The sequence below is a fragment of the Pteropus alecto genome, unplaced genomic scaffold (genome assembly GCF_000325575.1).
Source record: "Pteropus alecto unplaced genomic scaffold, ASM32557v1 scaffold22, whole genome shotgun sequence".
Taxonomy (NCBI): domain Eukaryota; kingdom Metazoa; phylum Chordata; class Mammalia; order Chiroptera; family Pteropodidae; genus Pteropus; species Pteropus alecto.
In genome coordinates, this window is record NW_006434839.1 from 670,929 (window position 1) to 692,423 (window position 21,495).

Below are 21,495 nucleotides of genomic sequence, written 5' to 3' on the forward strand. Positions count from 1 at the left end.
ACTGAGACATCTCGTGGGGTACGGGGGTGGTGGGGGTGCGGCAGGGAGGGGGCGTCTGAAAGTGTCTCGGATCCAGCCTTAAACTCTTCTGCCTCTTCGTGACCCTGGATCTCACCGTGGAGGCTTCTGACTCCACCCTCCCCGAAGGGCCGGGAAGCCGGGGTCTGAGACGGGAAGTCTTGAGGTCGGAGCCTGGCTTGGCATGGCCCGGGCAAGTCGCTGCACCTCTGGGTGCCGCCTCCCTTGCCCGCTCCCCTGAGAGAACTCCCTACAGGGACGAGAGGCGGCGGAAGGGACTCAGCGGGCGTCTGCAAGGAAGGTGGGGGCGGGGGGCGGTGTTGAGGATCGGCGGAGGCGTCGCGACGAGGGATGTGTCCGCCACCCCCAGCCTCTGCTCAAACCCAGGGCAGGCTTGGGGGTCCATTGTTCCGGTCCTACAGCGCTCAGCTGGGGCCTTGCCGCGAGCTGTTGCTGCCACCTGCTGGTTCTCCGCGGGAACACAGGCACCTGGTGGAATTCCCTCGGGCCTTTTCTTCCCCCCTCCCCTTATCGCCCTGTGCCATCTTCCTCTCCAAAGTCCTTCTTTTAGTCGAGACGCGTTTACTAAAGCACTAGCCGCAATTGGGCTGATCCAAACTGGTAGTTCGGAGCCATCAGCAACCGAGGAAAATTGTGAAAGAGATCTGTGAGCCAACAAGCACAATAAACAAAACAATGAAACTTTAGGCGGCACCTGGGAGAAACAAACAGGCTTTAGCGAATTGGCTGAATGAGTGATATAAGGAAAGATAAAGGCGGCTGAACAAGTCCCCACTTGGCAAGAGGGTTGTTCACTCCCAATACCTGGAGTTAATTGAGAAGCCTGACGTTGGACGACTCTGCACGTGGACATCATTAATAAGTCCACGCGCAACGGTGAGTCTAACAGTATCTTGTTTCTTTCCTTTGCTCTGAGACTCAGTAGTGGAGATTCGCCTTCATTTCCAAATCAGTTCTCTCCAAGGCTTTCACAGACTTTCGTGAAACCTGAATTTACATTATTCGTGGTATTATGTAACTTATGATCCTAGATGTATTAACAATACGACTGGTTGCCAGAAAGCTATGGGTATATTGGAATTTTTTTTTTTAAAGCATATGTTTAAAAATAAAAGTATCAACCAAAACAAAACATGGAAGTTACTTTATAAAATCCAGAAATTCCAGTTGTAATTTGCAACACATCATGTATTGAAGTTATAGTAAAAATATCTCTGTTCCTTTCTATTGTCTGACACATTGTTTACACTGCCATTAGGTGTCTATAATATGAAATTAAGTTTTCGTGATTCGAGGCTTATGTAATTATTTTTCTTTCGTTAATAAAATTAGGCATCCAGTCTTCAAAGGAAGCTCTACTGCAGTCTGGAGGCAAAGAGGTTTAAATTTGTGATTGCGATTGGCCCTGTATCATAGTTTCCTATGTGTTATCAAACTAAATTTTAGAGATAGGTAGATAGCACAGAATTCATTATTAAGTTCTGCTTCCATCTGCAGCTGTTCAAAAGCGAAGTAATGAATTCCTTTTTAAAGTCGAACATAAATCTTGGCTATAATTTCTTCAGTGCCTGGCACATATTAGGCACTTAGAAGTGTTTTAGAATAAATGACTAAAAATAATACTATTTAAACTTGTTCTGTGCCGAAGGGCAGGATTTAATAAAGTTTGTGGCTCACAGAATTCATTGTCTTGAGACACAGGCATCTATAATGTAAATCTGGAGCCAAAAGAAACTCCTTAGAAAACTCCAGGTGGTTTGGGATGGCTCTGATTGGTTCTGTTGCTGCTGCTGCTGCTGCTTCCCGCCCCGTTTTTGCCTCCTTCTTGAGCTTTTCTCTCTTCAGCATCTATCACTCCCCAAGGAGGCACAATTGTCTTCTTCCTTATTTCCCTGTAGAACGGCTAATGCGAGCTAATGTTATTATAAGCAAGGAAGTTTATAAGTAATTTCAATGATAAGAATTCTAGTAAAAAACAAAACAAAAAAACCCAACCACACACACACACACAAAGGAATCTGCTCAGCCCCCGATCTCTTCTCAAATATTAATTATAGCAACAGATGCACAACCTCACGGGAGCCCGGGCCCTTCCCTGCGCTGTCTGGAGACCCCGTGGCCTCAAGTGCCGTCTTACCCAAAGCTGGAGTCTGATCACCAGATAGTTTGTCCAATAAAAGCGTCAAATGCCCATGTAGACAACTGAAACTTTTTTTTTTTTTAAACTTCTAGACTGTTCTAGGGTTCCCCTACAGTACAGGTTTGTTTTGAGGACAAACCTAGTTTGCAACTGATTTGTAGACCAATGGCGATTGTTATTTTTTGATGCTCACTGAACGTGAGCGATCTTCCGACTTGACCCATGAGAGCGTCTACTTTGACATGGCTTTAACCAAGCAATAAGAAAAAGACATTTGAAAGTATTATCGCACAGAGAGAAAGTGGAGGGCTCTACTCTCGTAACAGGACGTGTTATCCGTTAGAGATCGATGACAGCTGCATGTAACAGAGACGTTGTGCAGCAGTGTTTTAAACACACCCAGGAATGCAATCAAAGTCCCAGGTCAACAAGACTTGGGGTTCTGCCCCTCCTTCTTTAGGATGAGGCCTTGTCCTCAGGCCCTCAGCATGTGCGCCAGAGCGCCAACTGTGATGTCTGTCAGTTTCCGTCAAGGAAAAGATGGGCGTAGATCCCGCCGAGTTAGCACCCTGTAAAGAACCTTTCTGGAAGCTCCACCCAGTGACGTCTCCTTAGATATCATTGGCCAAGACTGTGTCACACAAAGACCTCTGTGTAAGGAACTGCGAAATGCACGTGGCACCAAGTAAAATTGAAGTTCCATTAGCAAGACGAAAGAATATTAGACCGGCAACCAGCAGCCTCTGCCACAAATAAGCTGAGACGATCACAGTTAGCTACATCTTTTTCTGCAATCTACAATAATGATGCTTTTCATAGGACCTCCTTGCTGGATCCACTCTGCCCACCCTCCACCCCCCGAGACCATCATCTTTAATACATATTTTTAATGTTCAAAGATGAGTCCCAGGAAGTTAGTGGAGTGAATGGAAATGCTAGAAGCCTCCTCTCACTAAAATAACTATGACACCAACTCAATAAATCAATCAATAAATAAGAAAACTCTCTGCAGTTACTCATGTAAACAATAAGAGTTGAAAACATTCTAGATCTTAATAAGACTTTGGCAGGACAGGGTTGACAAGTGCTCCATACCACTCTGCTTCTTCCCTGGTCTATGCTGTGTCTGCTCCCTTTAGATCCAGACTGGTGACACGATGATGTCCGACATGGAGCAAGTGGTCCACGGTCTGCCCTTCTGTCCAATGCAGTCATGTCCCCCAGCTCCGGTTACCAGATAGTGTTATTTGAACACATCCCCATTCTCCCAAACAGGACAGGTGACCTGCCTTGCTCCAAGGTCTGCCTCTAGCTATACATGTGGCTGAAGCATTTCCTGGTTCTCTGCTGCCAGATAGTCCCTTGTCTCAGATTATCTCTCTCCTCCGCCCCTCTCTCCCTCTCTCAATTCATATGGATTCTAGAATCTATCCCATCAGACCTTTAAGCACCAATATTAAAGAGGACAGGCCACTATCAAGAATGAGCAAACAGCAACAGCAACAAAATTTGAGATCTTTTAAAAATCTGAGGTAACATGGCAACAAAGTAAAGATGTAAGAGTTTAAAGAAAAAGTTCCACTTTATATTCTTAGTGAGTTAAAAGCAGATTCGGAAACTATTTTTAAAGGTTGGGATGAAAGGGAGTGAAAAAAATAAGAAAAGCACAATCGCTGTAATAAAACCTCAGTCATGCAGAAAGAAAAAAAAGACAAAACGGGGAAAAATAAACCAGTGAAATATAACTTGAACCTGGGAAGAACTTGCAAGATGTCAGACACGAGTAGATTATTTTTTAAATAGCGGAGAAGGTAAAAGGTCTGAAAAATACAATAAGGAATTGCAATCTTAAAATGACAATAATTTTAGAATGAGAAGACAGATCAAATACATAAAAGGAAAAAAGACAAAACTTAAAATATTTTAATATCTGGCCCATATTAAGCATGTACATGACATTTATTACATAACTGAACTAACTAAAAAAGTCGTGAGTCTAAAAATTTAGAGATTTCACCATCTTCTAAGTAAAACCGATCCGCAGAAATCAATGCCAAGATATATTCTGGTAAAGTTTTTCAGTCAGTACCTTGCAAGTTTACACAAACACAGAGTTTACAAGAGTTAAAATAAAAATGCATTCAGATTTTTTCTCTGGGGCCCTGATTAATGAATAATACCTTCAGAGTTTTCAGAAGAAAGAGATAAAACACTCGATCAGCTTCTGAAAAACCATTCTCAATTCTTCAACTTGGCAACCCCAAACGTTGAGGCCGAGGAGCTAAATAATTGCCCCCCCAACTCCCAGCCTTTCTTACAGTTAGGAGTCAATATCAGACCTAGTGCTACTTCACCAGAAGAAAACAGAATTCTGCTGGGGTCACTTCTGGATTTCTGATAAAAAAAGACACAGATTTGGCTGACGTGACCCCATCTCCTTTGTCTTGCTTTGTAACCATCCCTTGGACATTGCACTGGTTTCTTATCGATGATCCCCCCCCGCCTGCCACCCCCCCAAAAAAAACAGTGGCTGAAAACAACACAAATGTACTATCTTACAGTTCTGGAGGTCAAAAGTACAAAATGTATCTAACTGGGCTCAAAAATTTAAGTGTAGGCAGGACTGTGCTCCTTCTGGAGGCTCCAGCAAAAATCTTTACCCCTTCCTTTCCTAGGGCGACCTCTAGAGGCCACTGCTTTCCTTAACTCATAGCTTTCTCTATCTTCCTTTCTTCTGCCTCCCACCATCTCTTATAGGGACCCTTGTGATTACATTGGGCCCTCCCAGATAATCCAGGGTGATTTCTCCCTCTCAAGGTCAGTTCATTTGCAACCTTAATTCCCCTTTACCTTGTAAACTAACATAACAGATTCCAAGAATTAAGATGCAGATAGATGCCTTTGGGGACCATCATTCTGTCTACCACAGATGTGATGGCCATATTGGCAGCTGAGCCAAAGCCAGCAATCGCATACACTTCTTGTTACATGAGAAAAATAAGCGCCTGTAATTGTGATTTTTTTGTTACCCGCAGCTTTGTACTTCCCTATGAGATAGAGACTAAAATATTATATCCCCAGCCAAAGGCTTATTCTTTTAAAAAGGCAAGATAAGGTCATTATTAGATCTGCAAATTCTTCGAACATTAACCACTCAAGTCTGTTTTCCAGTAAGACACATTACAAATGTTCTCTGAACAATTAAGAGATGAATAAGCAATTGCATTCTTCATTAGGGAGGTTATGATTGAGAAAAAGTGGCTCTAATCACCGAATCTACCTAAAATTGTGGGATAAATACAATAAAAAACAAAATACAAATCTGTAAATTACTAAGCAATAAAAATAGGGAAATTAAGTAATTAGAGGTAATTATGGGAACAAAAGTAAAATACTCCATGTAAATATAAAAAGAAAGTCTTCTTTTTTAAGGTGATTTTAAACTCCAGATTAGTATAATGAAAAATATGAAAGGGAAATAACAAAGATGTCATCAGTTTTAGCTTTTTTTGATTTCCGTCAAAGGAAGTCAATAGTTATTGTTGGCATAATTAAGTAAAAAGAATTTTAATGTTTTAAGATAATCATGTAAGATTATCCTTAAAATAGGGCGTTAACCTTATAAATCATAGATAAAAGATAAAAGCAAATGGATACAGTTCATCTAAAGGCAAAAAAGATAAAAGATAACAAGAAAGCATTAAAATATAGAGAGCATAATTAAAGTGACAGATGTCAAACCAAGTACAATGTCTTAATAAGCATAACACGCTAGAACAATTTCTATGGTAAGTCGGTGGCATAAGTACATTGTGAAATTTCTTTATGTAGCTCGTAATAAAATGTCTCACATTTTACATACTCAAACTCACTGTGGTCTTTTGCATTTCTAGAAATGTTTATATAAATGAGACAGTATTGGGGGGGACACTTGGCCCTTGAATTTCTTAAATAAAAATGGGACCATCAATGACAGTACAAAATCATACTGTGAAAACGACATATACAAGTGTAAAATCGAATATGTAAACGTGGGGTTTAAATACACACGCGAACACACACACGTATAATTGGAACGAGAAAATTGCCATCCTGCCCGTTCCCTCCTCCTCCTCTCTACCCCTCACCTTTAACCCAAGGACAAATGGGACGATGTTGGCAAGTCTACAGACCCGATTAGGCTGGAAGCCATACTTTCAAAGCTTCATCTGAGTCTTTGTGCAGCTAAAGCAGATAACATAAAAAGGGACGACACTTAGAAATGAGCTCGCTTTTTATTTATCATAAACCCAAGGGGATGCACTGTGAAAGTCGGAAGATGATTTCTTTAAAAAAAATCACGGTATCGTCACATTTAAATTCAACAAAAATACAGGCTTCGGGATATGAATCGCTCTAAATGAAAACATGAAATTGTTTGTTTCCATATTGGAAAATAGAGTAAATGTTTTAGCTGGATCATATTCGTTCATTCCATTCAAAGTAGATTAATGAAGCAGAGACATTTGACGGTTAACGTAAAACGTTAAATAAAACTAGTAGAAATTACAGAAGTTTCCCATGTTAACTCTCATTAAATCCCTTCTGACAACACCAATTCCCCCTTTTTTTCCTTCCCGCAAATCTTTTAATGGCCTAGAAGGAGCTTTTCTAACACTGCTCTTTCTAATAGTGTAATTACTGATTTGATTATGGACAAGGTGGACTTCACTAATTGTTCAATAATTAGGTTCTTCTTCCTTGTAATTTTGTTCTGTGCTATCTTTGAGAATTAATGTTTGACCATGTGGGCTGTGCTTCTCTGAATTACTGCTACCTATTGGATACTAGAAGAAAAAGTGACTTATTTATGACTCACGTTGGTTGCGAAATGAAGGAGAATAGATTTAATGCTGCCCTGTATTATTCTGCTGGAGACTCCAGAGTGCATACCTTAGTATCTCCCCCAAAAGAGATTTCAAATGCTAGGTTAATTTAATGCAGCGTGTGTAAAAGAAATAGAAGAATGAGATGTTACTGTTACATTCCTCGAAAAGGAAGTCAATACTTATTGCGACTCAAATTCATCTTTCCACTTAGAGGGATTTTTCTCTTTTGTCATCTAGTTAACTACTGTCCATTCTTAAATTCTCAGGTCACAGCCCAGAAATAAACCCTCACATGTATGGTCAATTGATTTTTGACAAATGCTCCGAGACTATTGAAAGGGAAAAGGACAGTCTTTTCAAAAAATGATACTAAAAAAAACCCAAACAAACCTGGATATCTACATGTAAAAGAATGAAGATGTATCCTTACTTTGCACTATACAAAAAAAATGAACTCAAAATGGGTCAAAGACCTAATCTTATTCTTAAAAGAAAACATTGAGGAAAATCTTCATGACATTGGATTTGGCAATGATTTCATGGACACATGACTGAAAGCACAGGCATCCCTACCCCCCCCCCAAAAATAGATAAATTGGACTTAATCAAAATTAAGAATTTTTCTATATCAAAGGATGCTATCAAGAAACCAAAAAGAAAACCCACAGAATAAGAGAAATTCTTTGCAAATTATATATCTGATAATTGGTTAATATCCAGAATACACTTTTTTTTTTTTAAAAAAAACCTCCTAAAACTCAAAAACAAAAATCAAAAGATTCAATGTAAAAATGGGCAAAGGACTTGACTAGACATTTCTCCAAAGAAGATATACAAATGTCCACCAAACACATGAAAAAATGGTCAACATCACTTGTCATTAGGGAAATACAAGACAAAACCATAGCGAGATACCACTTCACACTCACTAGGATGGCTACAATTTAAAAACGGAAAATAACAAATGTCAGTGAGGATGTGGAGAAGTGGAAATTCCCATGTATTCCTGGCAGCAATGCAAAATGGTGCAGCAGCTGTGGAAAACAGTTTGATGGTTTTCTAAAAAGCTAAACGTAAAATTACCACATGACCCAGCAATCTCACTTCTAAGTACATATCGCCAGAAGAGTTGAAAGCAGGGACTAGAACAGATATTTGTACACTCATGTTCATAACAGCATTAGTCACAATGACCAAAAGGTGGGGACAGCCCAAGTGTCCATCAACAGGTGAATGAATAAACAAATGTGGTATATTATTCAACCAGGAAGAGGAATGAAATTTTGATATATAATACGACATGAATGGAACTTGAAAACTGTAGGCTTAGTGAAATAAGCCAGATGTAGAAGGATAAATAATGTATAATATCAGTTTTATGAGGTTCTTAGAATAAGCAAATTCATAGAACAGCAAATGTAAATGAAGCTCCCAGGGGCTGGGAGGGAGGGAGGTTACCGTTTAATAGAAACAGAGTTTTTTTAGGAGAAGACGAAATGTTTGGGGTATAGATAGTGGTTCGCAGCACTGTGAACATACTTAATACCACTAAATAGTGGTTAAAATGATAAATATTAAATTATGTATATTTTACCAAAATGAAAAAAAATCTCAGGTCCCAGATTGCCATTTCAGGGAAAGCTTCTGAAATCATACTCACTCACAGAAGACGGCTTTTTCTTCCTCGTTTTTATCCTAGTTGGTAAATATACTTTATTTGTGTGGTTTTTGAGCAGCTTACTCTTTCTCACAGGACTGTGTGCTCCGTAATGATTTCCATGTCAAGTTTGCTTACACATCTTCCAACAGTGTCTAGCTCATTGAAATAATTTGGTCTAAAAATTTTTCTTAAATTAACCTTTCCAGTATTAAGAAAAATAAAATACAATCTTGAGTTCCACATACATTGCAATTTTCTAAATCTTTCCTAGCCATGCCATTTATAGAGTTGACTAATTTTAATAGATCATTTAAAAATATATAATTTAGCAAATGTGGCATGACTAGGCCACACACACACACAGAGACACAGAGATAGACAAACAAGTCTAATTATTCTATTGTTACATCACATAATTATCCATGATCCAATTATAGATTGTAGAAGGGGTAATTACTTCAAATGGTCTCCAAGAGCCATTATTTTCTTTAATTCGAATTTGTAGGAATGAGGGAGGTAACTGCTTAGAAAGAGGCACAGCAAAGCATTTTGATTTTAGGTAATTCATGCTGTAGACTGACAATCACGATAAGTAAACAAGGTTGCCTGTGAGACTCTGCATGTCTTGTCATGGGCTGCAAATAAACTAGCGTGGGTTAGAATTATGGACTTTTCTACCTGATCATTTGCAGTAACTTTTCATGGAATCGCGAATAGTTCAAAGGGTGAACAAGATAAAAAGAGTGAGATTTGCTACTATTTTTCTTTTCTTTTTCTCATTGGACTAGGAAGCTGAAGATTTTAGGATGGTTCCTTCGATGCATGCTTTAGAGTTCGAATACCCAGAAGAATATTGACAAAATTTCATTCCGTGAACATTTTTATCAAGCAATTCTCCTTTCGAACACCTTCCCCCTGCCTTTTTTTTTTTTTTTTTTTTTTTTTAGTAGTAGTGATAGTGGTGGTGAGGGTGCTGGATTTAATGCTATTTAAAATGGGAGAATTTCTGTAGTTTGATTATATTGAAGTCTTTTCATATGTCTATTCCTACTTAATCTGCTTTGTTAGTATTCACCGGTTACATCACTTAGTCTGTTTTTTCAAATGGAAATAATTTTAGGTCTTTGTAAATAAATGATTAAGGCCTTTACGACTGTTTTTGTTGGGACTCTGGTAAGTTTGTGTATAATTATGATGTGTGCCTTTCCCTGTGATCCGGAGTTTTTCCATCTGCTAAATGCCATTGAGTAATTTCAAAAAAAAAAAAAAAAAAAGCTGCTAAAAACTGGTTGGCAGAGAGACAAGATTCAAGCAGTCAAAGTTAGTATAATATGATAAAGGATGCTTTTGGTTTTTTCCTCTTAACAGCTGGCTTGAAAATTTCCTCGGGGAACATTATTTTGCTATGTTTGGAGGAAATGTGTCGGTAAGATATTTGGGGCAAATGCAACGTGCAAGCCCAGACAGCAAGATGTTCCCAAACTGCCATTTAAGTCCAGTGCTTCAGGCTGGCTAACGACCCCCTTTTTATTTTTGCTGTGTATTTGATGCATGTGTAAATTTGGGTATTGGGGCTTGAGGAGGGTTGAATTGCTTTACGGAATAAAGGGTTGAATGTGTAGGGGTTTAACTATTTTTTAAATAGTAATGAGATGGAAATTTCAGGATACCAAAGTGGGGGAAAAAAGCAGTCAAAGGGAATCATACTTTTCTTCTCAAAAAGTTCATACTGGTCAAACGAGATGCAGCTGTCAGCCACACAACTTCAAGTCTCCGGGGTGTCGATGTCATTGGTGATTCTGGTGGGGATGGGTGAAAATGACAGAGGCTTTGGTGGTGGCCTCGAGGCTGGCTCCCTCAGGCTCCTATTTTGCCAGAAAAAAGAGGGTGCATTACGGCCATAAATGTTATACTCCCTGGGTCAAAATCGTCATATTTGCTTCCCTGGGAAAATCCACTAACAGTGATTTTTGTCTTACTCGGGATATTTCTAATTTACTAAAGTAAACTAACAAGATTCCTAGGGAACGTGTCGGTACAGAAAGACATGCATCTTTGAGGAAAGGGTGCAATGAGAAGTTACCTTTATATAATGGTCATCATCTCTTAGCACCTCTTCTTTTCCCCTAAAATGTAAAAAACCACCACATAACTTTGTCTGGAGGGCCTCTGGGAGATTTTCAATAAAGCTGAAAGGAGAGAATGGGGGGTGGGGTGGGGATGGGGATGGGGGTGGTGCTGTTAGAGATAACCTGTGTCACCAGGTCAAGGTCAAGCAGCTTAATAAACAGGTGTGCTTTATCTATGTCCTTTTTTTTTTTTACTGACTTGATATGAATAACTAGAAGGATCTTGGAAGTTACATTTTTAAAAAGGCAGATGGCAAAATAGCAACAGCTCCTCAGTCTCTGATTTACTTCCTGGAGAGGTGATTCTCATCAACCAGGAACACCCACGTAGGACCTTACAGGAGCAAGAAATAGACTTCTACTGTGGTTATGCCATTATGAAGCTTTGGGTTACAGCCGCTCACGTGACCCTAACTCATATGCTCTGCTGGGGCGTGGATTAAACAGAGATTGTTCACACGGACACAGGAATCAAAAGGTCAGAGAAAGGGGATATTGAACGGTGACTTGAGAAACCTAAAATATTAGGTACTCTCTCAGGGCTCCCCCATTATGAGTATGTTTCAGGGAAGGGGGGAAAAATCAGCCTTATATAACACAAAGCATGGCTGCCTCTGTCCTCACTTCTGTAGCTGGTCATGAGGACTCGATTAAATAGTCACTGCGACCTTCTTCCACCTCCCATGCCACTTACCCTCTACCAGCACCTCGGCATGCTCACATTGCTGTGGGATAGGACGGAGGACACCACTATTCCCAGAGGGTCTGAGTCTGTGGGGTGCTGGCTGGGATGCTGCTGTTTTTATTATCAAGGGGTGTTGGACAGAGGAGGACTCACTCAGAGGCACCCCAGAGAATACTCAGGCTTCCAGGCAGAGTCCTGCTCACCAGCACATGCGACAGCCGCCAAATTTCCCTTTGATCATGGGGATCATTCCCTTATGTTAGTGTAGTGACCACCTTATAAAAACGCGTCAAAATATTCACCCATTATTGCTTAACTTCCCCCCTCATGGGTTCGATTCGTGTGTGTGCGTGTGTTCGGAATCTATATTTTTTCAGCTTTTCTCCTGAAATTTTCATTTTAGCAATGATTTTTAATTTCCACGACCTCTTATTCTTTGCTTTTTTTTTTTTTTAAAAATTGTTTTCACTTTATCCTTTCCTTCATCAACGGATACAATAAATACAACCTCAAACTTTTCTGAAGAATAAAAAAAGAGACTTAGAATTGAATCGATGTCCTCGTCTTTTTCCTGCATTATCCCTGTTTTCTCTGGAGTCAATATTCTGTTTTATGACCTTGATCTCTTCCTTTTGACCTTGTTTTATGACCTTGATCTCTTCCTGTTTTATGACCTTGATCTCTTCCTTATGCTACTACATAAGGAAGAGTAATTAATTAATGATACCTATTATAACCTCCCCGCCCCCGTTCTTAGCGGCATAACCCAATAGAAGTCATTTTATTTTGTTTGCTTTTTACAGAAAGGCCAATGGGCATCTTTCTGTTCGGAAAGCTCACCTGGGCAGCTGTCCTAGGAGAGATGACACAGAGATCCAGGATGCGACTATCCGACTATCCGAGGCTTTTCACTGTTGCCACAAAAGGTGAGAAATAGGAAGATCACATTGTTGGAGACTTGGTGTTTGGGGCCCAGCCTGGATGGGGATCATATGTTTCTGCCCACCTTTTAGGCCAAGTCATCTGGCCCCATCTTGATGCAAGGGTACTGGGAAATGCAATTTTCTTGTACTCCCAAGAGGAAAATAAAACGGTTTCATAAATTTATAGCATTGTCTTTGCCACAGCTGTTTTTTTTTTTTTCCTTAAAACAAAACAAATGTCTGCTGATATTCAGTCATCCAATCATGTTTATGAATAAAAAGATGTCGATTATTACCTGTGACTCACTGACATTTCCTTTGATAGTGGCCTCTTCCCTGCAGGAGAAGGCTGACTCAGGCTCCCAGCTCGTGGGTGTGGTGTGGGGACTGGCAGGCTTTTGGCGCAGATAAACAAGCCAGCAACCTCTGGAGGCCGCTGCCCCTCTAGGTTAACAGTTTCATTCCTTCGAAAGGTGTTTTTCCAGCTTCGTGCCATGGACATCTTCCTCAAACACATTCATACATGTGGAGGCCGGAAAGGAGGCTCTGACTCAACAGCCGTTGGACAGATTGCTCTTCAAACAACTGTCTTGCGTTGAGTTCTGTCTCGTGTTCTGACTACATCCCTGTGGACCCGAGGAGCTCTGTGAAAACAGTGCTGCCTCCCCTGCTGCTTTCTCCCCTCCTCGTCCCGAGCTGCGTCCTCTCTGAAGTATGTCACCTTGGCCATAGCATCTTTGATCTTTCGGAAACTCATAAACTCTTGTTTTGCTAATATTTTCCTTCCCCTATGTAGCAATTGTTTTAATTTCTTCTCTTTCGCGCTTACGAATACTTATATTCCAATAGTTCGTTGCTTGTTTTTTTAGAGTGAGGGGAGGTACATAATTTTCTTTAAGCTATCGTCTTGAACTGAAAGGGATACGTTTTTCACTTAACGATGAATGATTTTCCATGCCAATATAGCGATTTTTTGTGTCATTAAATAATCTAAAACAAGTTTCGAGATGCGAAAAATATTTTATCTTGTAGTATACCATAATTTACGTGATTTTCGACAATTATAAACGAGTCTACAATGGGCATTCTCGAACCTGAGATGTTAAATGTCTGATTTTCTTAGATCAAATAATTCCTTGAAGTGGAATTGCTGGCTAAAAGGCTATTTGCTTTTCTAAGACTTTATGTGTGTCTAGCAAATTGCCCTCGAGAACTATCACACTGTCTTATAAGCCCATCGGCAGTAGGTATTATCATTTAAAAATACCTTTACCAATTTATTTATGCCAGTAGCGCTTACAATTCGAGTACCTTTGTTTCTTCAGCTGCAAAAAATGGTCTAGATAATGGAGTTTTGTAAGGCATTAAACATGTACCTCACACATGCCTATCGCAAACTAAAAATAGGGGTAAATTTTGTTTTAAAAATGGTAAATTATTTAAGAGATAAAAGAACCAGATGGCTGTCTTTAGGGTTGTTATGGGGATTAAATGAGATAATGTATGTAAAGATATACAGAAATGGTATATATGTCATATATAAGTGTTAAGTATGAGTGTTCTCTCTTCTTCTAATCTAAGCCTCTGAATGCAAGGGTTATTCCAAATTCAGCGCCCTGGCTTGGACTCAGGGAAAGCAAGTGATCACGTGGATAGCCTCTGAGCTTGGGGGTGGGTGGTAAGAACGACCCATTACTGAAGAAGAGCAAAGAGCCCAGCAAAGGAGGCACCTCGGGGGATTTAACTTCTCCTTGGCCGAGCACTCAGATTCTCTTTTGATTACAGATTTATCTGAGCATTGTGTGCGAGCAATTTATTTGAAAGGCTGCTGTCATCTTCTCCCTGGACATCATCTCTGTGGCTCAGTGATTTCCTGCTCACCCCCACCTCCACCGAGTGTTTATGTGACTTCGACCCAGGTACACAGAGAACACGTTTCTGGTTCACTCAAGAGCTCTGGGGATTTGGATAACAAGTTGGCAGGCAGGAAGGGACAGAGTTTTGAAAAAGAATAAAGCGAAAAGAACTAGCGTAAGATACATCGTGGCTACGTAAACGGGTAATACTGAATCTGGAAAGGCGAATATAAAATTATTGGAACGTCAGGTCCAGAAATGATAGGATAAAGAACACTCAGGTTGAATAGGTGGGATAATTGTTCAGCCTCTGCCTTGACCTTTTCTGTAAATTTGGGATCTTTGGGATGAAAGACTGGGTACATGAAGCATTTTACGTGAAAAGCCATATTTTCTCCTTCCTCGTTTCTTCCTTTACCCTCTGCTTTTCCTCTCCTGGAGTGCACCCTATTCCGTTCAACGAAGCCATTGTTTTAAATCACATTCAGCTCTAAAACACATTTGATTAAGAATAAGTGTCCCCAGATCCACTCACGCAGTCCTCGCTTGCTTCACTTCCCCCACATGTGCCCTGAAATCCTCTCTGAGCCTCTTCCGCGCGCCACCAAGTGTCGAAAACAAGATGTCCTTCCTGAGTTTCTATCAATTAGGTTATGCATTCTTCTCTGCTGGTAAGAGATGTTAAATAATCGTGGCTTAAACAAACAAACAAAAAAAGTTTTTTCATTGACGTAAAAGAAACCTAGAAGGTGGTCAAGAGGCTGCGGGGTGGTTTTGGCGGATGGACATTTATTTCTCTTTCTCGTGAAAGCCTGAATGTAAGTAGTTCAGGGCAGTCGCAGAAGCTGCACAATGACTAAGACCTGGATCCACTCCCTCCCTCCCTCCTTCCACCCTTCCTTCTTTCCTCCCCTGCATCCCCATCCGTTTCTATCTATGTTTGGCACATCTAGGCTGCTTTTTATCTCGTCGTATGTGTCTCAGAGATTACTAACTTATTTATCTATATTTAGCACATCTCATGAACGCTGCCACCGTCTCACAAGCTCCTGGCGTCTACGCTTAGTTTCCTTACCCTCCGTATCTGCTTTCTTGTCTCTGTAACAGGTTCTAACATTCTCCTGGTGGATACGTAACAGATAAATGTCAGATAAGCGCCACGTGTAAATAACATGGCGTATACATGTGACAAATACCTTTCAATTCCTTCTCTCTCGGTTATTCATTACACTGAAAATTTTGAAGTCTAGACCAGTTGTCCTGTGACAGCTTCTCTCTTTAATCTTCATTTTCTTATCCTTTACTTTCCTGGGACTTTGTCAGGAAGAAATACGGGAATCCTGAAATTCTCCAGTTCTGTGAAATTCTTACTGTCCTTCTAATATTTGACATGCTTACGACCGCAGATGCGCACGCTAACAGAAAACCCAGTTCTGTTGTTCTTTTGTGTGTTTCGCACTCTCGTGGAAAGGAAAATTTTAAAAAATATTTCATCTCTTGCCTCCGACCTTAGCTTTTTCTTGTTTCTCTGTTTCCCAGGGGGAAGCAAAGCCAACCATTTCCCTGACGTGACACAACACTGTCATCAAGGGCTCTGCAGCCAAACTGCCTGGCTTGGTCTCTTGGCTCAACTACTTACTAATCTTGTGACGTGGGCAGAATTATCGAACCCATCTGTGCTTTCTTATCGGTGGAGTGGGGGTGATAAGAAGAACCGTCTGCAGCTTAGGGTCTTTGTCAGGATAAAGGTGATAAACATTTCCAGGCTCAGAACAGTGCCTGGGGAAGAGTCAGCACTGATAGGCATAGGTCACCCCTGCTGTTCTTGGTCTGTGACAGGAAGTAATGGACCGCATTAAACACAGGGGCTTTGGGGCTAGGCTTTGGATGGGATCCGGATGTCGCCTGTACTGTGTGACCCCAGACGAGTGATTTGGTCTCTCCAAGCCTCAGTGTCCTCATTTGTTAAATGAGACAAATTCCCACCACCTCTTGGATTATGTAGCTTCATTTTCAGGGTGATAATATAAGAAAACAACTAAGTCGCACCCAGACCCAGCAAGTCCTCAGGACATGTTATCTGTTATTAAAAAAGAATTGCTCGTTCTCTATATCTCTGTAGTCCACTAATCTTTAAGCTTGTTTTGGGAATTTGTCATTGATTTTCGATTTGCATATGAAGTTTATTTATTTTTTTTTTAATGAGACACTTTCTTTAGCAACTGTTTACGAGCCTGAGACTTTGCCAAACTCCTCCGTCTCAACTTCCTTTAGTAGCAGAGAACTCAATTATCATCGAGCACCCAACTTTTCACAGAGCACAGCGAGATTTTAAACGGAGATATAAACGAAGCTTTCTCGCATCCTCACTCTTAGTAACATAGCCAAGAATGAACATACCCGACAGGCCGAATAATTGTTGCTATTGATATGACTCACGGTGAGTCTTACGTGTGGAATCTTGAGGTGTGCGTGTGAGAGAAAGTGTGTATGTGTGTGTGTGAGTGTGAGTGTCCATTGGCTTCTTCCCTCTGGGACTTGCTTTTCCCGGCTCTGAGAGGCACCTCGCTCTGGGAGTGACAACTGGACTCCCTGGTTCTCATTCTGTTTTTCCCCTGAATGGCTCTCCCTTTTTTTTTTTTTTCTGCCTGCTCAAATGTTTCCATGATCCCCAATTAACCACACCCAGAGCTCGGAGCACCACCCTCTCACCCTGGCGGTTTGGACTTGGTTCTTATGAGGATCCAGTTGGTACCACCCAGTCTCATCCCCATTGCTGCTGACATCATGCAGTCAGTGTCTGCTCTGTCGTACATACTGTTTTTTTTTTTTTCTTAACTTTTTCCCAGCGTCACGTCCTTGCCTTATCTAGTTCCCCTCTTTCGATGTGCTCCTTCCCACTCTTGGTTCCCACCGAGAGCTCCCCAAAACCAGCACCACAGGAGGGGCTGTGGGGGGAGCCGGTGGGACTGACCACGCTTCTTCTGCTCATCATTATTTGAAGTTTTCGCCTTTCATGTCCACAGCCCTCTCGAAATCTATAGCTTAGCATTCTCTGCTGACCCGTTTTCACATCCTAAGATGATCTCCAGGATCGTTCACTCATGCCCTTCATCTGTTCCTTCACGTACTCATCCCTTGCTGGACATCCCGACTTCCTGTCAGTCTGAACTACTCTGCACCATTTTTAACGCTGTTCTCAATAGGTAAGATGGGGTTTGAACCTAATGACAGTAATTCGCTTAGTTACCTGCTCAAATAAGTGAAGTGGAGTGAGGCTGAGTCTCAGTAGGTGGCACTCAACATACATTATACAACTACATGTACCTAAAAAATATGAACACTGCAAGTTTCCCTCTCCTGCTTTATTTCTCAGAAATAACCATTATTAGCAATCCAGCGTGCATTTTCCCAGCCCTTTTTCTCTCTCTCTATTCGCATCCCTTACAAAAATAAGCTACTTTGAGATGGATAGCAGGCATCAAATTACTACTGGTTGAATAAACGAATGAGTATATGTGTGCGTATGTGTATTTTTATATATAAACATATAAACGGCTTTGCATATGCATTTTGCTATACATCATATCACTTCATACATATTACTTGGCAGCTTGCCTTTTTTTTTTTTTTTTACTTAGCAGCATATCTTGGGACTATTTCCATGGTACCACATATTGCTCTATTTCATTCAACAGTACTGCTGCGTAGTTTTTTTTTATGTTTTGAATATTTATTCGTCTCTTCCTTTACTGATGGATATTTACCTATTTCCTATATTTGTCATTTACACACAGCACGATAACATAAATCCTGGCCCAACTTTTTGCCTACCTGCATGTGTCTTTTTATGCAATTATTTCTTTGAAGGGGAAGGTGGAGTAAAATGTTATGTGCATTTTTAATAAATGTGGCCAAACCGCCCTCCGCAAAGACCGTCGCGGTTCACGATGTCGCCGTGGGCGAGAGAGGGTCTTTCCCCGCATGCCCACCAGGTTCGGGTATTCTTGTTTCCTTTAATTTTGCCGATCCGATGGGTGAAATGGTGTTTGCTTTTGAAAACATCCACATTTCACCGATCTTGAGTTAGACTAAGCATCTTTCCGGACGTTTATTGGCCTTCCTCATTGGGAGTCAGTCCTTTAGACATTTTTTAATTCTTTTTCTGTTTCAGAGGAAGAAATTCCCCTCTATTGTGCTCAAGAATGAATTCCTCATGCTTCCTTGTTTCTCAATTGTCTTCACTCCTTCGCGTCCTCAATTTTCCTGTGTTCACTGATTTCTTCCTCTCGGCTCTCCAACCATCAGAGGGCAATTATCTCGGGATAAAAGACTTTATCAGACTTCACGTTCCCTGGTTCTCTCCACTGCTCTACTTGTCAAATGATTGTTCCACGTCTGCTCCTCTTACAGCCTCTAATCACTGATACCAGTGGTTCTACCCAGTCCTAATTCACTGACCTTTTTAGGTCTCTTTAAATTCTGTTGCCTTTTTTTTTTTTAATCACAGACCTCTCTTAACTCCCAGGTGCCATCCCGTTTTTCTTCTGACCTCTAGGACTGACCTCTTTCTTCTTTAAGTTTTTTTTTTTTCTTCTTCTTTTGACAAACAGTGTGAGTTTTCAGTGATTCCTGGTTTGGACTTTTGTTGTTTACCCTCATTGTAGCTTTGGAGATCTCGTCCATTCCAAAGGTTTCGACTATTATCTTTACGGAAAAATCTCCCAAATCACTGTCACTCGTCCTAATGTCACATTAAAAGTCCAGTCTTTCACTTTACTTTTAACCATTGAATTGGACCACCGAAACTTCAAGATCAGAGCACTAAATTATACTTATTATTCTCCTCTGTCCCACGCCAGTATAATTTTACCAATTTTTGTGGGTAACAAAACGGAGAAAACCTTATTGTCTTAGTAGTAGAATTCTCCCTAGATAGAGATTTACTTTGTCTACCAAATACCTTAATGAGTCGCTTTTGGTGATGAGGGATAAGTGGGAGGGTAAGAGGTACAAGATTATACACAGAGATGTGGTCTTTGTTTTCTAAGTGGGGCCGATCAGTATTACACTTTAGTTTAGCTGAGTATACTCTTCAAGAGCTGAATTGTCTGGGACAACAATGAGGACGGGAGTGGCTGTGGAAAGAAAGAGAAGGAAAAATGTAGCTGGCATCCAGAATGGAAATTCGGCAAAAGCCCAGGCACGTTTAAGAAGGATTTTATGATGCTTTTCACTTGGTATAGAATTATAGATTGATGATATTTTTATTTCCTGTCCCTAAAGATGTTGATTGCTCTACTGTCTTCGTACGTGCACTGTTATTATGAAAAAAAAAAAATTTTTTTTTTAAAGTTTCTTTATCTTGAACCACTGTACAAAACATGTCTTTATTCCCTGGATGCTTTTAAGATTTCTCTAACAATAGTTTTGAGCAGTTTGATTGTGATATTCTCTGGCGTGTATATGCATTTCTTGTGCTTTGGGTTTTGTCAAGCTTCTTGGATCTGTGGGTTTAGAGTTTTATCAATTTGGAAAATTTTCAGTCATAATTTCTTCTAGTTTTTTTTCTTTCTTCTCATCTCTCTTTTTCTGAGACTTCAACAAATATTTTAGGCCATTTGAAGCCCTGTAACTCATTGATGGTCTGTTTATTTTTCAATTTTTTTCTCTTTTTATTTCATTTTAATTTGTTTTTAATGCTATGCCTTCAAATTCATTAACATTTTCTTCTGCATTGTCTCGTCTGCCAATATTCTCAACCAGTGTTTTTTTAAAAAAAATTTCAGACATGGTAATTTTCCTCTCTAGAAGTTTGATTTAGGGCTTTAAAAAATATCTTTTTTGTCTGTACTTAACATGTTCAATCTTTCCTTTAGCTTTATGAGCATATGGGACACAATTATAATAACCATTTTAATGTCTCTTGTCTTCTAATTCTAGTAGCTGTGTCAATTCTGGGTTCGTTTTGATTGATTCATCTTCTCCTCATTATGACTTGTGTTTTTCTGCTTCTTCGCAGGCCTGGTAAATTTTTATGGCATGCCGCACATTGAATTTTACTTTTGTTTAAGAAGTTTTATATCCCTCTACACACATTGACACTTTGGGGGGCACTTTTTGTGTTTGCCACAAGGCACCTTCACTTCCTGATCTCTAGTTCAGTTCGGGTCGGTCATAGAACCTTGTTCTCTCCACCCTGGAAATTAGCACAATTCTTCTCTCCCTTCAGAACTTTGAGCTTTTGATTCTGTCCTCTTTACCTTTCTCTCATCTCTTTCTGTGTTTAAGATGTTGCCAGGCAGAGGGCAGAACAGGAGAGGGCAGAGGGCAGGGCTGACTCTCCTACCTTTTTCAACTCTTCTGTAGAGGAAAAAAAAAAAAAGACCCTGTAAGTATCTTTCGAATCTATTGTTTAGGGATAGATTTCAGTTTTAAAATTAAAAAGAGAAGAGTTCAATGTATTGCCATTCTTTCTTTTCATTTACAAAGCTTTATCCTGACAGTAGCGATTCCCTGAGAATCTAGTGTGCAGAGGGAAACCCACCATGACAGCAGAAGAATTTGAGGAGAAGCTTGCTAGAGAGGTGGGCTCTCGCCTAAGAAAGTGCCGACCTTCAGTTCTGCTTGTCGGGCTGACCCCCCTCATCTGGCCGAATTCCTCCCTTTTGGAGATCAACTGCCACGAAGTAGAGGGATCACATCTTCACTCACATTTTAACATATGAATGACTTAAATGTATTGAATGAATAAGCGATATTGCAGACGGAGATGGAGAATGAGGAGATATGTTCTTAAGGCATCAGCCATACGGAAGGAGCCCCAAGCTCCTGAGTCGTGACATGGATCAAGGACTCAGGAGCCAGCTGGCTACTCTGATCTGACTGATATGTCTCTTCACCCTCCAATCTGCTGTGCCGTCGCTAAGGAGGAAGATTGCGTTAGACTCTGCCCGGCGATGATCATGAGCCAAAGCTGCCGATGAGTGATGTCAGCTCTTCTGGGCTATGCAGGACCCACACACAGCCTTTGCTGGTGTGAACGTCTGCCAGCCTCACGGAAGCATGACGTGGTCCCAGCAAGGGCAAGCACGATTCCCTCCTCCTTGGGTTTGCTGCCACCTTCTGTTTACCCTCCTTCCATCTTCGGGACTAACTCAACAAAAATTCCAGGAGCAAAGACAAAGAAGGACAG

The 21,495-nt window shown here is 40.6% G+C and overlaps 1 long non-coding RNA gene across 2 annotated transcripts; it reads left to right on the forward strand.

Moving 5' to 3' along the window:
• The first annotated feature begins 6 nt into the window (after window positions 1-6).
• Window positions 7-21,482, forward strand: LOC107195571. Of its 2 annotated transcripts, none has more exons than XR_001516759.2 (5): window positions 7-915; window positions 12,325-12,447; window positions 12,918-13,156; window positions 14,230-14,363; window positions 20,793-21,482. It is a non-coding gene; the product is annotated as an uncharacterized LOC107195571 (long non-coding RNA). The 2 variants fall into 2 exon arrangements; XR_003045933.1 differs by lacking the exon at window positions 20,793-21,482 and adding an exon at window positions 15,840-16,095.
• Window positions 21,483-21,495: the final 13 nt, after the last annotated feature.